The sequence below is a fragment of the Strongylocentrotus purpuratus genome, unplaced genomic scaffold (assembly GCF_000002235.5).
Source record: "Strongylocentrotus purpuratus isolate Spur 01 unplaced genomic scaffold, Spur_5.0 spur5_scaffold_20, whole genome shotgun sequence".
Taxonomy (NCBI): domain Eukaryota; kingdom Metazoa; phylum Echinodermata; class Echinoidea; order Camarodonta; family Strongylocentrotidae; genus Strongylocentrotus; species Strongylocentrotus purpuratus.
Genome location: NW_022145606.1, coordinates 12,290,565 through 12,305,036, shown reverse-complemented (window position 1 = coordinate 12,305,036; position 14,472 = coordinate 12,290,565).

Here is a 14,472-nt window from a genome sequence, read left to right as displayed (position 1 = left end):
TGCTTCATAACCCATAATAAACCAATTGTTATATTTACATAAAATGACATGAAGCAATTTTTTAACTCCTATATTTTATTATAATTATATGACGGTCTTGTATCAGTAGAAGTTTGTAACTATACCGTTATTTAAAAAAAAAACATTAAAAAAAAATCAAGCAAACAACGATAATAGATAGGTGTTAGGATCAATGAAGACATGAGGAAGTGAGCAGGAATTAAAAAATGATTAAAAGAGATACTAAAAAGAATTATTTAAAAAGAATATATATATATATATATATATATATATATATACAATCAGCTCCCCTGCTTTAAGGGGTAAAATGTCCCCACTTTTTATAATGTTTTGGCAATTTGTTCTTTAATTTAGCTCTTTCATCTTCAACTTTTGTTGAGTTCTCTACTGCATCACATATTTCATTGCTAGTTGGAAACTTTCCATTTTTAAGATTACTGAAGTGTGCTTTTAATGACATCGCGTTGCTGCCCTCTTGTGCTCTTAAATGTGAGAATCATTACCATATGATGAGATGCGTGAGATCACAGTATGGACATGATTGGCACAAGCAGACGATGTCCCATGACATCTCACACATTTTCAGTGCCTGTGTTTTCATCTTCTCTTGAGTTCTTTCTCTTACTTCACTACCGTCAGGCTACATGCCTCACTCTAAACCCAGCGCATGGTTTTATTTTGATGAGAAATGCCGCGATACAAAAATAAAGGAATTGTCGCTTAACAAAATAAGACGCCATTGTATATTCAGCTGCACACACCGCGGTATGTTCGGCGTTTCAAGAAGGAACAAATGCCGTCCTTAATATTATTCGGGGGGTTCAATTTGAAAGTCTGGTTTCTTTGATTGTTAATTAAAGGTAAAGACCAGTTATGGTCATGCGATTGCATTGTGAAAGAAACGTTGTGAAATCGATTAAAAAAGGTTGATCATCTAGCATATAAGGATTGGTGTGTACTGCAAGGTTTTGGAATCATCAAAATGATAAGAAATATGGCCCAGTCTTCGTAAAGTTACAAGCACCCGATATTTAGTTGACCTAAAATTTGTACGATGGCCATCTGTTAGATTACTAGTTTCTAGTGATACATTAGTTGACATATTTGTGATTTTCTTTGAATTTCACCTTTAAAAAAATCGAAATACATATTACATGAACCAATATGAATAAAAATCCAATATAACCAACTTGATAATGAAAATTTCCGTTTGTTAACTGAATTATTCCTGTTTTTTAAATAAACAATTAACTGTTTCTGGATTATTTTTTTTAAGTAAAAAAAATTTGCAGAAAGGTTCTACAAAATCTCTGATATCTGGATTTCTTTCTTGTAATTTAACATTGTAGGTTTTAAATAACTTGGCAGTCAATGAGGTGGGGTAGACATTGACTTTTAATCCATTAGCCGGTGTGTTACGTAAGAGTCTCATGATTTCATTTTGTTGTTTCCCGCTAAATACATTCAGATGAAGCTACATGATTTGTACAATTCCCCTGCACTGGGATTACTGGGCCCCGTGACACACAGGTTCGTATCAATTGCAAAATGGCAATGGCTAATCACGATCATCGTTGCATGCACAAGCTGTTTAAAAGGATGACCATTTACCAATCAGAATCGTCGATTTAAGTTAACAAAATAGATTGCAAACCTTTATGCTAAGGGGCCAAGATCTTTCTAATGACCTTCCAAAATCAAGCTAGTTCATAATAGGTACACCCATCAGACTGAACGAAGTATGTAGTACCTACACTCTCTTTCCTTTCATCATTCAGCTCGCAAACGCCACCTATGTAATTGAATGATTTACATCCTGCGATGCCATTGCACATCATGGTGCACCGTATCAGGCTCACCATTTGCACGGTCTCCATCACGTGATCAGTGAGACAGTAGCCAATCAGATTGCGTCCCCCGTTGCCCTTGGCCAGAGAGAAGACTCTTGATTTGGTTGATACTTGATTAACAGCTTGTGCTTTAGTCTTAGTTGGCGGGTCTTGGGCGGTAGTCTGTTGAGGAGTCTGAGTTGTCGGGTCTTGGGCCGTAGTCTGTTGAGGAGTTTGAGTTGTCGGGTCTTGGGCCGTAGTCTGTAGAGGAGTCTGAGTTGTCGGGTCTTGGGCCGTAGTCTGTTGAGGAGTCTGTGTTGTCGGGTCTTGGGTGGTAGTCTGTTGAGGAGTCTGAGTTGTCGGGCCTTGGGTGGTAGTCTGTTGAGGAGTCTGTGTTGTCGGGTTTTTGGCGGTAGTCTGTGGAGGAGTCGCAGTGGTCGGATCGGCGGTACCCTCAACTGTATTGGGAAAATTGAACTAAAGTTATTGCTTGTAAATCGAATAAAGCTATAAAGAAATATAGAAATTGACTCGGGAAGATTCGGGATCAACAACGAAATTAAATGGAAATCGTAAATCGAAATTGTAAATCGAATAAAGCTATAAAGAAATATAGAAATTGACTGCTTTGAGGGATAAGGTCAGAACTATTGCCCAAATTGATGTAGAAACTGCAAATGCCCTAAATTTAGTCTACAATCTTGGGATCACCGAGTAGCTATAGCTTTTACCGTGACCTGAAAATTTAGCTTAAAAAATAGATTATTTTGACAATATAGGCGGTGTCATACACAATTTTCCCGATTCATGTAAAAAGCCTGAGAAATACAATTAGGTTTTTTTTCATTACTTAAACCGTTGGCTGAATTAATTATTTTCCAATAGCTTGTAGCTGATTGCTTTTAAGATTTCTTTATTCACTTTTCTAGGAGGCGCGATAGCTCAGTTGGTAGAGCAGTGGTATCGTAATCCGGTGACCCGGATTCGAAACCAAGACGATGCGCTAGTGCCCTTTGGTAAGGCATTAATCATCATTACCAGGTCCTTAAAGCTGTTGCCCGTTTGGTTGCTTACTTACAAGCATTTATGCTTTCTTAGCAGTCAGGTAAAATAACCATCACATCACTGTGGATTTTTATATCAAAGCTGTTTTGAGCTGAACAAATAGCTTTATTATACATTCTCTTAACTTTCGTATATTCCTTTTCAAATTTGTATATCTTCCTAAGATGTTTCAGATGAAAATACCGATCCCTTAACCTAGCACAATATGCATCAAACCATGTTTTTTCCATTTCGACCAGATTTACAAGGTTTCCACTCAGATAATTTATGATTTCCATAGTTTTTTACCATTCCGCTTTTTTAGACCGCTGTAAAGTACATATTTTTTGAAAAACAAGCTACATTATCAATTGAATCCTGATCAACCGGAATTTCGTGACCCTCCAAACGATCGACAGCCTAATGTTTATTTCTAACTAGACTTTCATCGATGTTATCAATAAAATCTTTAGCAGAATTTATATTCCATTTAATTTCGTTGTTGATCCCGAATCTTTTGTCACTTTTACGTAATTCATATCTGCTTTCAATATTCAATGTTAATACAATTAAAATCAAAAGTGGTTGCCATAACCTTGAAATTTCCCCCCAAACGCATGGATAAGAAGTTGTTAAATGTTTGTCACCGAAACGGCAGCCATTTTATATGTACAAATGTCAAGGTAAATACTTTTACTTTTGAAAGTTGTATAGTTAAATTTGCCATGTCAGAAAACATATTATTAGACCCTAAAATCATTAGAATCGGACAATGTTAACTGTGTTGGTGAATTTGACCACCAGTCTAAAGTGCATTGACCTTTTTTACCATAGCGTCCTCGTTTAAGGTCGGAGGTATAACAAATATACATTGTTGGAATCCTCATGACCAGACAAGTAATTTGATATGCATATCGACAGGATTGGAATATATTTGAATTTCTAACCCTGTTTGACCTTTGTTGACCCCTCACGAAAATGCCCGGGATTTTCAAGGGGGCAGCCCAAGTCAAAATTGTTCGGTATTCATCAGGGAACACAAAAACACTTTCAAACCTTTGTTCCCAGAGATTGGACACGGGACCTACAGGCTGGCCTCCTACTACAAGACATTAAACTACATTTGCCCCACTCAACCAGGCAGAGGAGGTAAATGTGTGCCTGGTAGGATTATTCCTTGAAATGCACGGCTGCCGGAGCTGATCTTTGGAGGCGCACAGAGATGTTATTTTATAACGTATTATGCGCTATACAAGAATTGAATATTATTATTAATATAAAGGGATCGATATACCTTCAATCGATCTGTTTTCAGGTTGCATGTGCCATGTACAAACCAAACACGGTTTTGCCAATCACCTGTACATCCCTCTATTCACATGTTAAGAACGGATTATAAGGTTCAAAACCAAAGTTAATTTACATAAACTCGTCTACACATCACTGTTTAGTATGCAAAGAATAATATATGGACAAAAGCTAAATAATGGTATCATAAATGTAGAAAACTATTACAAATCTTTTTTTTAATGATCGTATGCAAGAGCAGTAGACGATGTAAAAGTTTTATGAAATGATTACTAAGGAATAGGACAATATGATAAAGGAAAACAACTATAGCGGTAGCAGAATGATACAGTAAGCCTACTTCTTTTAAAGATCATCTGTATATTCCCCAGGACAATGCTGTCGGAGCTGTTGTCTGTTTGATTATTTTGTTCTTAACGATATGTACCCGCTGTCTTTTTTAAAATTGTAGTACTTCGTTATTTTTATGATGCAATCGCAGACACATGCACAGCCCAATTGAGTTAACTTTCTCTTTATAAGTGAACATGCCTTCCTATACTTAATTCTCTCCTCATTTTTTCTTCTCTCTTCCATTTACTATTTTTCTTTTCTATCAACGTTCTGTTATATAAAATGTAATTTTCATAATAATATCTATAATGTTCTCTCGGTAACTATGTTAATTTATTATAGGCGTTCCCAACTCAAGCTAGGCTTTCCGGGTTTTCGCCTCCTTCCGTATCTGAATTATTTACTGTATACTCTATGTTGAAATAATTGTTACATATATCATGTATATATACATTGTGTTTCATATTGTACTGTTGAGAAGGAAATAAATGTTAATAAATACCAATATCAAAAGTTTAAGAAGGAATAGGGAAAGAATGAAGTGACCATACAATACTATGTCTGTACCTTCCTGTTCTGTATATTATTTATCAAATCAGGAAAATGAAATCACCTTCGCAAATCCGAGAGTAATCGTAGTAGCATGGTCTATCTTCCAAGCCATTAGTATTTGGGACATATAAAGCACAGTCATTGTCACCTCCTCCAGAACCAGAGCTGCTTGGTTGTCCAATATCACTACGCCACAAGGCTGTATGAATTAAAACATATCAACACCGTTAATCACTTTTTAAAGGCACTGTACTATACAGACATCGATATCACTGCTGAAATGTAATTGCAACTGCTTTTGCTTTCAGATAAGGTGTACATAATGCGATTTCATGTCCCTGCACACAAGCATCATCAGGCGTGCGTCACCACTTTAATAAGCATTGTTTGACATGGCTGTCGATTTATTGGAATATTGTGAGCCGCAGATCATGGCAGTATACGTAATTGGTAATGGGAATGGTTTTATTGAAAATCCATTTCAACCAGATGGCTGAATTGCAGAATTTTGTACATTGCGTAAACACACATATATTTATACAAACGTAAATAAACTACAGTAAAATTATCCAGCAATTCGTATTAAGACAGATCACACAGTGAATGAATTTTCTAAATCTGAAATAGTGTAGGTAAATTAATACACTGCCTTTGAAAAACTATTCAACTTTAACAGCAAATTAATCTAAAAGAAAGCAAGTGTAGTGGCGGAAATCATACTCTCGTTTGCTCCAACACACAAAATGACTCAAATTTAAGTTTCTGTAGGGTTTATCATTTTAAGAGGACCTATGATGATATATTTTCATGATATATCTTGAGTATTGCCCCAAGGGAAAAAGAGCTTAGAAGAAAACAGAAAATGAGCCTGCTGATATTTCTTGGCACGACAAAGGGGAGAGTTAGATGTGACTACGTCACAGCCCTCATTCCAAATCGCCAATTGAGATACGGATAGAGGAAGGGATTTCATATTTTAACCATTAATATTTTTCTTATTAAATCAGATTCGTTTTTCTGTTTCTCCCTGTTCTGCTTTCATCCAAACTAATAACGAAGATGGGCTTGTCCTTGAAAAGTTACCAAGAAGTGTAGAAATGTACAATTTAATTGTGATAGTTTAAACATATTTGTGGCTTTAAGATCGATTAATCGATCTGTAATTGAAAACAAAAATAATTGGGCTTTAAGATATTTCGGTTATGAGAGTATTTTACATCATTTCCTAATTTTTAAATGTGAATGGACGCACCGGATGTAAAATTTAATCAACAGTAAGACAACAAGTATGTTAACGGAGAGAAAAGATGTTTTATTTTTCAATAATAAGAAGATTATAACATGGCTGTTTTCTATCTTTAGATTTGTTTTAAGGGGTGAACTTACCACTGTCGACAGCTAGTTGCGTACCGTCTTCACACATGAACGTTCCCTCTACGGCCTGGTCAGTACAACCAATCCAGAAAAAAGAATAGTATGCTTGTACGCTTTTCATTGCATTACCAAGTGCTTCCATCTCATCGTTGCTGTCGAAAACAACAAGTTGTCCACCAATGGATTCACAGGACGATACAGCCTGTGAATATGTCTTCAAGTCTGACTGGGGTGTAGCAGAAGTGGAATAATGATAACATCTGGATCCTACGCTGACCCATCCAGTGGAACATGCTCCGTCTTTACAACAGGAACAAAATGATGATAAAAATAAAGACAGTCTCATTGTGCTATCTCATTTAGTATTAATAATCATTGGTGATTCCTTTTGTTTTGCTATAAACACTGCATTGTAAATTGATTTATACGGTATATATGTTTACAGAATATTGATATGTTACATTACATTGTAAATTGATTTATATGATGTATATGTTCCCAAATAGAATATTGATTGTTACATTACATTGTAAAATGATTATTATTATGTTTATAAACAGAATATTGATGTACATCAATGAATTTTAATAAATACAATACAATACATGTACTATTTGATATTTTGATTTGATTTATTTATTTCTGTTTGATTTTCTTTTTCTTTTGCATTTTTACGAATATATAATAAACAAACATTGCAAATTTACACGTGACAAAAAATATATGTGGAATAAAGTAAGGCTGGCTGTAACTAATCGAAAACATCAAACAGGAGGGTTGACAAAGTAAGCACATCTTGATAGTATGACTACCCTCAAAGGATACATAATAATACAATATGGAGGAAAAAAATATTGGTAGAAGGGGAAAAAGACAGAAAAAAGAAGAAAAAAGAAAGACGGGATGCACATCAAGATTCACAGATGTATGTGGTAGTTGGATTTCAATTTGATATATAAAGATAAAAAAAGAAGATGCATATTTGAATATTGAGTGGCCAACTTGGGATATAATAGAATGAGAAGACTCGCGAGGTTCGGACAATATGAATGTGAACGTGAGATCAGCGAGCTGGTTTTAAACCTGGGCCTGCGAGTCGGAGCCTTGAAATGTTTGTATATAATACAGTGTTTAGTCAGTATCCCAAGTAGGCCACTCTTTATTTATGTTGTTTATTCATACCAGGTCATGGAAGGTTATAATCAACGTTTCAATGAATGGAAGCAAAAAAAAAAGTAAGAGTACTGAAAATTATCAAGTTTTGTAACGACGAGTAAACGAGGAGAACTTATTATGATGGTTGATTTAAAGATAATGAGCAAGAAGAAACTTTTTCATCGCTCTTATTATAAATAAATTAAAATGTTATTTTCCTTCTCATGTATTACACATCTTATATGCTACATTATTATCACCCTATCTAAAGTATGGTATATTAGCATGGGGAACTGTTCGAAAGTAAATATTGATCAAATTTTCATTATATAAAAAAGATCAATACGAAAAATTAACTTTGCTGATTTTCGCTCGCATACTGATGGATATTCTCGTACTGACACCATATTGAAAATATCCGATTTGTACTATTATTGTCTTGGTATCTTCATGTACCAGCTAAACAAAGGTGATTTACCCAGTCTCTTTACTCACATGTTTTCATAAAATACAACGCCGTCCACTCGTATCCCATCAGACAAATTGATTGTATTCACCTTTTCTGCGTCCGCACTGTATTTGCACTCAATATAATATAATATAATATAATAATAAACCATTCAAGACCAACATTGTGGAACGCGCTGAACAAGGAGATAATATAATACCCGTCGTTGAATTGTTTCAAGCGTCAGCTTAAACAGTCCTTTTTGAATTCATATGAGCCATATTGTAATAAAAGTATTTATGATATTCTACATTAAAAATTCCATTAAAATTGTCGCCTACGTATGATTGTATATTATCATGGTTATCCATGTCTACTGCCTCGCTCGGGTGACCTTGATTAATGACCTCGATGTTCTAAAGTGACTAACATGACATTTCTTTGGTAACAAATTATTTTGTTTGCTGTTTTTGCTATTTTTGCTTGTTTCACTTTGTATATCATCTTAAGTTAATCCCTTCTTGCCCACCTATGATTATTGTTATGTCCTTCGCCATTGCAACCACTTCAATCAAATGTTAGTTTTATTTCGGGGAACCTATAATCTACAAGCTCATCGTTTTTACCGGTTTCTCACAGTTCACCCTGTATAACTTACTATTCAATACAATTAATTTCGACGTCTTAACAAAGAATTTTATTTTTTTTTGTGTGTAAAATAACCATTTCAGGTCTTCTTTATTTTTTTTCTTCATAATAATATAAACATATTCACATTTTTAGCATTTGCCTCCATTTCTGGAGGGATATACATGGTTTTCTAATATTTTCTTCTATTTGTAAACGATAAATTAATAGGTAAATAAAAATATGAAGAAGTCTCTGTTTGGTTGTTTTCTTTTTAGATTCTTTTCCAACAAAACTGTTGTTAATAGTAAAAAGTGCATAATTCAAGATAATATCAACATCTTTTTCCTTCTTTGAATTAAAATCAATACCAAACAATAGATGACATGGTTTGAAATTAAAATTAGACATGAAATATTTCTTTATAGTCCTTTCAACTTCATTCCAAAACATACTGACTTCGTTACAAAAAAAGAACATGTGCATACAATCACCTGTCTGATTACAATAATAACATTTATCATTGGCATTAACTTTCCATTTAAACAAATTATATGGTATTGCTAAAATATTATACATGAATTTGACATTGAAATTAATTAGTAAGCTGTCTTTTATACTTTTTAACTTAAATAACCAAACATCCGACCATACAAGTATATATTCAGCTTCCAAAGTATTACGCCAAAATTCTTCCGCTCTAGATTTTTCAATTTTTGTTTTAATTAACTCTTGATATATTCTTTTAACTGTCAACTGTCTAACTGAAATCATGTCTTCAATCAATTTTATATCGTAAAATTCAAACGCTGTGGGTCTAAATTTCATGTATTCCCTATGTTCTACATTCATATCTGCAAGTACTAACATATTTCCGAGTGATTGAATCGCTCTTCTTATACGTGCATATTGACTATATACCGTCGCTGTTTTCACGAAGTGACGGTAGTGAAAAAAAATTGCATTCACTTTGCGTTACGATTTTCCTCACTACCCTTCCATCCTTAAATAATATTTTCGCACTTTACTCATTAACTGGTAGAAAACCTTTACCATCCATTAAATCCCCAACAAACAAAATGTCAGAATTTATCCAATTCCTATAAAAAAAAAAACTTTTCTTTTTATACGTTACATTTGTATTCAGCCAAATCATTTCCCTACGATAGCTGCCAAAAGTACATGATCGATACAAGAAAAATGTCATAATTAAAATATAGTAGAAATGAGGCATCTTGTTCTCCAGAAAATTTGCGTTTTTTGTACTATATTTACAATTCATTATAACCTTTATACCACCAATTTGCTCAAACCAATAGTCAAACATACATTTGCAACCTGCATTTAATTCATCGCTTAGATATTTACAAAACCAATTTATATTTAACCATGCAACCTTTGTTTGAACATCTAACATATCTAAACCACCTTCTTGAATACTATTCAATACATCTGACCTTTTAACCTTTGCAGGTCTCCCTTTCCATAGGAAATAAAAAAATAAAAAAAACTTATCGAGCTCCTTAATTATCTCTTTAGGACAAGACAAAACTTGTGAAGTATAAATGATTTTCGAGATTATCAATTATTTTAATATCATTATTTTTCCTTTAAGCGTGAGATTTCTCTGTTTCCAAAGATTTAACAGCTGTTTTATTTTTAATATCCTCTCTTCAGACCAGTTCATTTCTAGGCCTATATCTTTACTTTTACTAAAATAAATACCAAGTGACTTAACATAAACATCTTCCCATAACATATTTCCAATAGTATTTGTTGGATTGTTGGTACCCAACCAGAGTGCTTTTGTCTTGTTTTCATTTAATTGAATTCCAGAATACTTTTCAAATTTTATACGATTATACAAATTGATACTTTTATTATATTTCATATTAAGTTCTAATTTTGTCAATTAAGTTAATTCGTTTCTGTGAAATGTGAAACAAATCAATTTAAAACTTGGAACTTGAAACTTGATTTATGTTAAGGAATTAAAGAATCAGTTTAAATCCAAGTTGCTTACTATTACAATATCCTTTTAAATGAATTGTGGTGTAGTGGATACTAGTGCACAGGACTGTGGATCACGTGGGTCGGGTTCGAGTCCAGCTACATCATTACTGTCCTTAGGCAGGACATTAATTTACATGTTTAAACACTCCAACCAAATGAAGGAAATAGAAACCCTAAGAAATAGGTTTTCTTAAATGCTGGAGGCGGGGGTGTTTGTCATGGTAGTTCGGCTTAAGCCGTGGTAAAATTGCGAAGCCCTCATTGTGCACAGTATTTATATTGATGAGCTTATTATTGATATATAACACTAATCAAGACTTAGTATTGCATTATGGAGGAGATCATAAATAGCTATCAATCGACATAGAGAGAGAGAGAGAGAGAGTGAGAGAGAGGGGGGAGACAGACAGAGACCGAGACAGACACACAGACAGAAACAGAGTGAAGGGAAAGAGATGGGGGTAGATGGGGGAGTTGGGAAGAGAGAGGGAGAAAGAGATAGGGAGGGATGGGGAAGGGAAGAATAGGAGGGGAAGAGATGGTGAAAGGTGGAAAAGAGAGAGAGAGAGAGAGAGAGAGAGAGGGAAGGAAGGAGGGAGAAGAGAGGTGAGAAAAGCAGAAAATAGAGAGAGAGAGTGCATGGGAAGAGGGGTGAGAGATTGGGAGGTGGGAAAAGAGAGAGAGGGGGGGAGATAAAATATAAAAAACTAACCGGTGAGATGCATGGCGCTGGCCAGAGAAACGAGTCCCAAGATTACAGCTATCGTCATTGAATGACGTGAAGATAAATTCCTTATTGTGAGCAAGAACCAGAAGACAATCGTCACACAACAACTATTCCACGGGACCCGATGACAAATGATCTTGAGATGACGAAACGTCAGTTGATAAAACACAGATCACGTGATCAGTTTAATGAGACAAGAATGGATTCAACGCTTTCACCTACGCCCGGCCTTGTCCAGCATTGATCATTATCATTGATCATTGCTAGCTGATGGAAATGCGCTACAGTTCTTCTGCCCGATTTCGCTGCGTTCATATAATCAATTTTAATATGTGATGCCTAGCGATGATGACCGAGCTATATTATAATGAGAACGAAATTAACGGGATTACCGGCTTAACATCGAAATGATATTACATTTGAAGGGGGTGTAGCATGCATGGCAAATACTGGTTAACGCCATCTACGACTTATTTTGGACAACTGCACGTAAACGAATGGACTTGATTAACGGTAGTCAGCGACTTATTAGGGAGTTTCGCACGGCGACGCAAGTGCTGACTACGGGGTATTTAAATGAGTTCGCCTCCCCGTACTAGCTCGACTCCCGACGCTAAAACAGCTGAATACCGTCGTAGGTTTGGACGCTACGCGAAAATGTTCGCTCTGAGTGCGACCCCCGCGAGGATGAGCGTGGTAGGAGGCCGCTTCGCCGGTTGTGAAAACTCGCTAATCTCTACATGGTGAGCGCGCGCTATAGCGTTCAAAAACAGACCGAAGTGTTTCTCCTCACGCTACGGTTGAGCGTATGTTGCAAGCGTTTCCGCTTGTCATATCTGTAATTTAATCATATCGATCGGTGTAAAAATGAGATTGGTTGTTGAATATTGAACCTTCACAATAATGATTTGACTGATTGTCGAAGTGACCTGATATAGATATTTACATGTATATGGGTTTAATGCGACCCTTTGATAGTAACGTTTTGATTATTGCCTAATACAGACCATCGCTGCTTACTTTACAAGTCATGTTTGGCACTTCCATTGAAACTTCGATTTGATAATTAATATTGATGACAAAGTTGCCATCAGTGTTTTTAAAAAAAATCAACCAGGGCTCGGAATGCTCAAAAGCACAATTCTTTTTCACATTGAGCAGTGAAAAAAAAATTCACTGCCAAATTTGATTCCATTTCTGTTACTGCAAATCCGAATCCATGCAGTCTAATTATCCGTTGGTCTCATGACCAGTACGTCTTGGCTGTTATTAGGGACTTTTAGATTCGCACGAAGACAATGGGGATTGCTACGATCGACGTCCTTTTAATGCACTGTCTTGAATGGACGTCACACGTTTCAGTCCACGCAAATCTAAAAGTCCCTATTCCAGGGGTGAAGGTGAACTCTGCCATAATCAATCATGTATGTATTAATATTATGCTGCTACCAATTTTCTCAACCTCTTCAATTCGTATTTTTGCTATCTTCGTGTACATTCACTCTTTAAGCCATGTGCTTTGTGTTTGTAAACATCGATATTTTTCCCACGGTTAATCAATCAAATCTCATTTATGGAGTTCTTTTATCTCTGACACAATGGATCGTATACAGCGACAGAGTTTGTCAACCCCATCGGAAATGTTGGTAACTATGCTTCTCGCGCACCATTTGACACCAAATGCCTTTTATTAGTAAACAATGTTCCGTTTTCTACGGCTATTATACTTATATCGGCTTTAATAGATCCGTCTCCTGTTTCTAAATGCTTGTGACGTATCCATGAATTATCTTATGAATTTTAAGCATTTTTTCAGTGAGTGTGATTGTGAAGGAATAGCTATTGTGATTTAATATTTGTCAGGCAATAACATTTTATCGCTCTCTTAGACCTTTTGTTTGGACATGTTATTATTAGCTTCGTTTTTTATTTTATGTCGCTCTCTTAGACTTTAAATATTGTAGTGTGTGTTTGAGCAATTTATTGTTGGTCTTTGTATTTTCTTGTTGTTTCTTTTTTGTACACTTTTTGCAGCAACTTTTTTTCTCATGAGGGGTAATAAAATTCTCTGTGAGAAATGTTCCAAATTACAATTACTCGAAGACGATGCATTTTGTATGACTTGCAACTTTGAAATATTTCCTTTCCATCATCACCTAGACAACGATGTGTTTTTGTTATCTATTTTTAATTTCTTTCACTTAAACAAATGTATCGATAAAAACAAATACCGCTCTCTGTCCGTAGTTCCTCTAAGTCTAAATGAACTTAATAATTAATGCTGAATTCTACAAAACATTACAACCTAACAATGTAACCAATGATTCCTGCAAATAGATGTTTTCTGATGATTTTGTACCACAATATAAATCTACTCCAGATAACTTCACTATATTACATGGAGTTTGTTCTGTAATTACGACGATCTACAACTTCTTCTTAGTTTATTAGATTACAAATTCACAGTTATTGGAATTTCTGAAACATGGTTTCGTAACAACATTTCAGTTAATATGTTTAATATTGAAGGATGTTCACTTGTGCATATTGATAAACTCAACAAACATGGGGGAGGAGCAGCTTTTTATATATATATATATATATATATATATATATATATATAAGAGATGATATCGATTGTAACCTGTGTTCTTATTTATCAGTTAATAGTCGTAATCATTGTGATACTGTCTTTATTGAAATACATCAAGAGAAAAGAAAACTATAATATTTGGCTGTGTTTACAAAATACTGATGTTAACGATTTCAACGAAACACTCACGAGCCTGTTGGTCGACATGAACTCCTTAAATAAAGGTGCATACATGCATTCAACATTAACTTACTTAATCAAGATATTGATCACAAAACTAATGAATTTCGAGATATAATGTTTACATATGGGCTATTCTCTAATATAAGTAAACCAACTCGTGTAACAAGACATTCTGCTACCGTGATTGATAACATATTTACCGACTGTATTCACATGCATCAAAAATCATTTATTCAGATTTTTCGGATCGTTTTTCAATATTTTG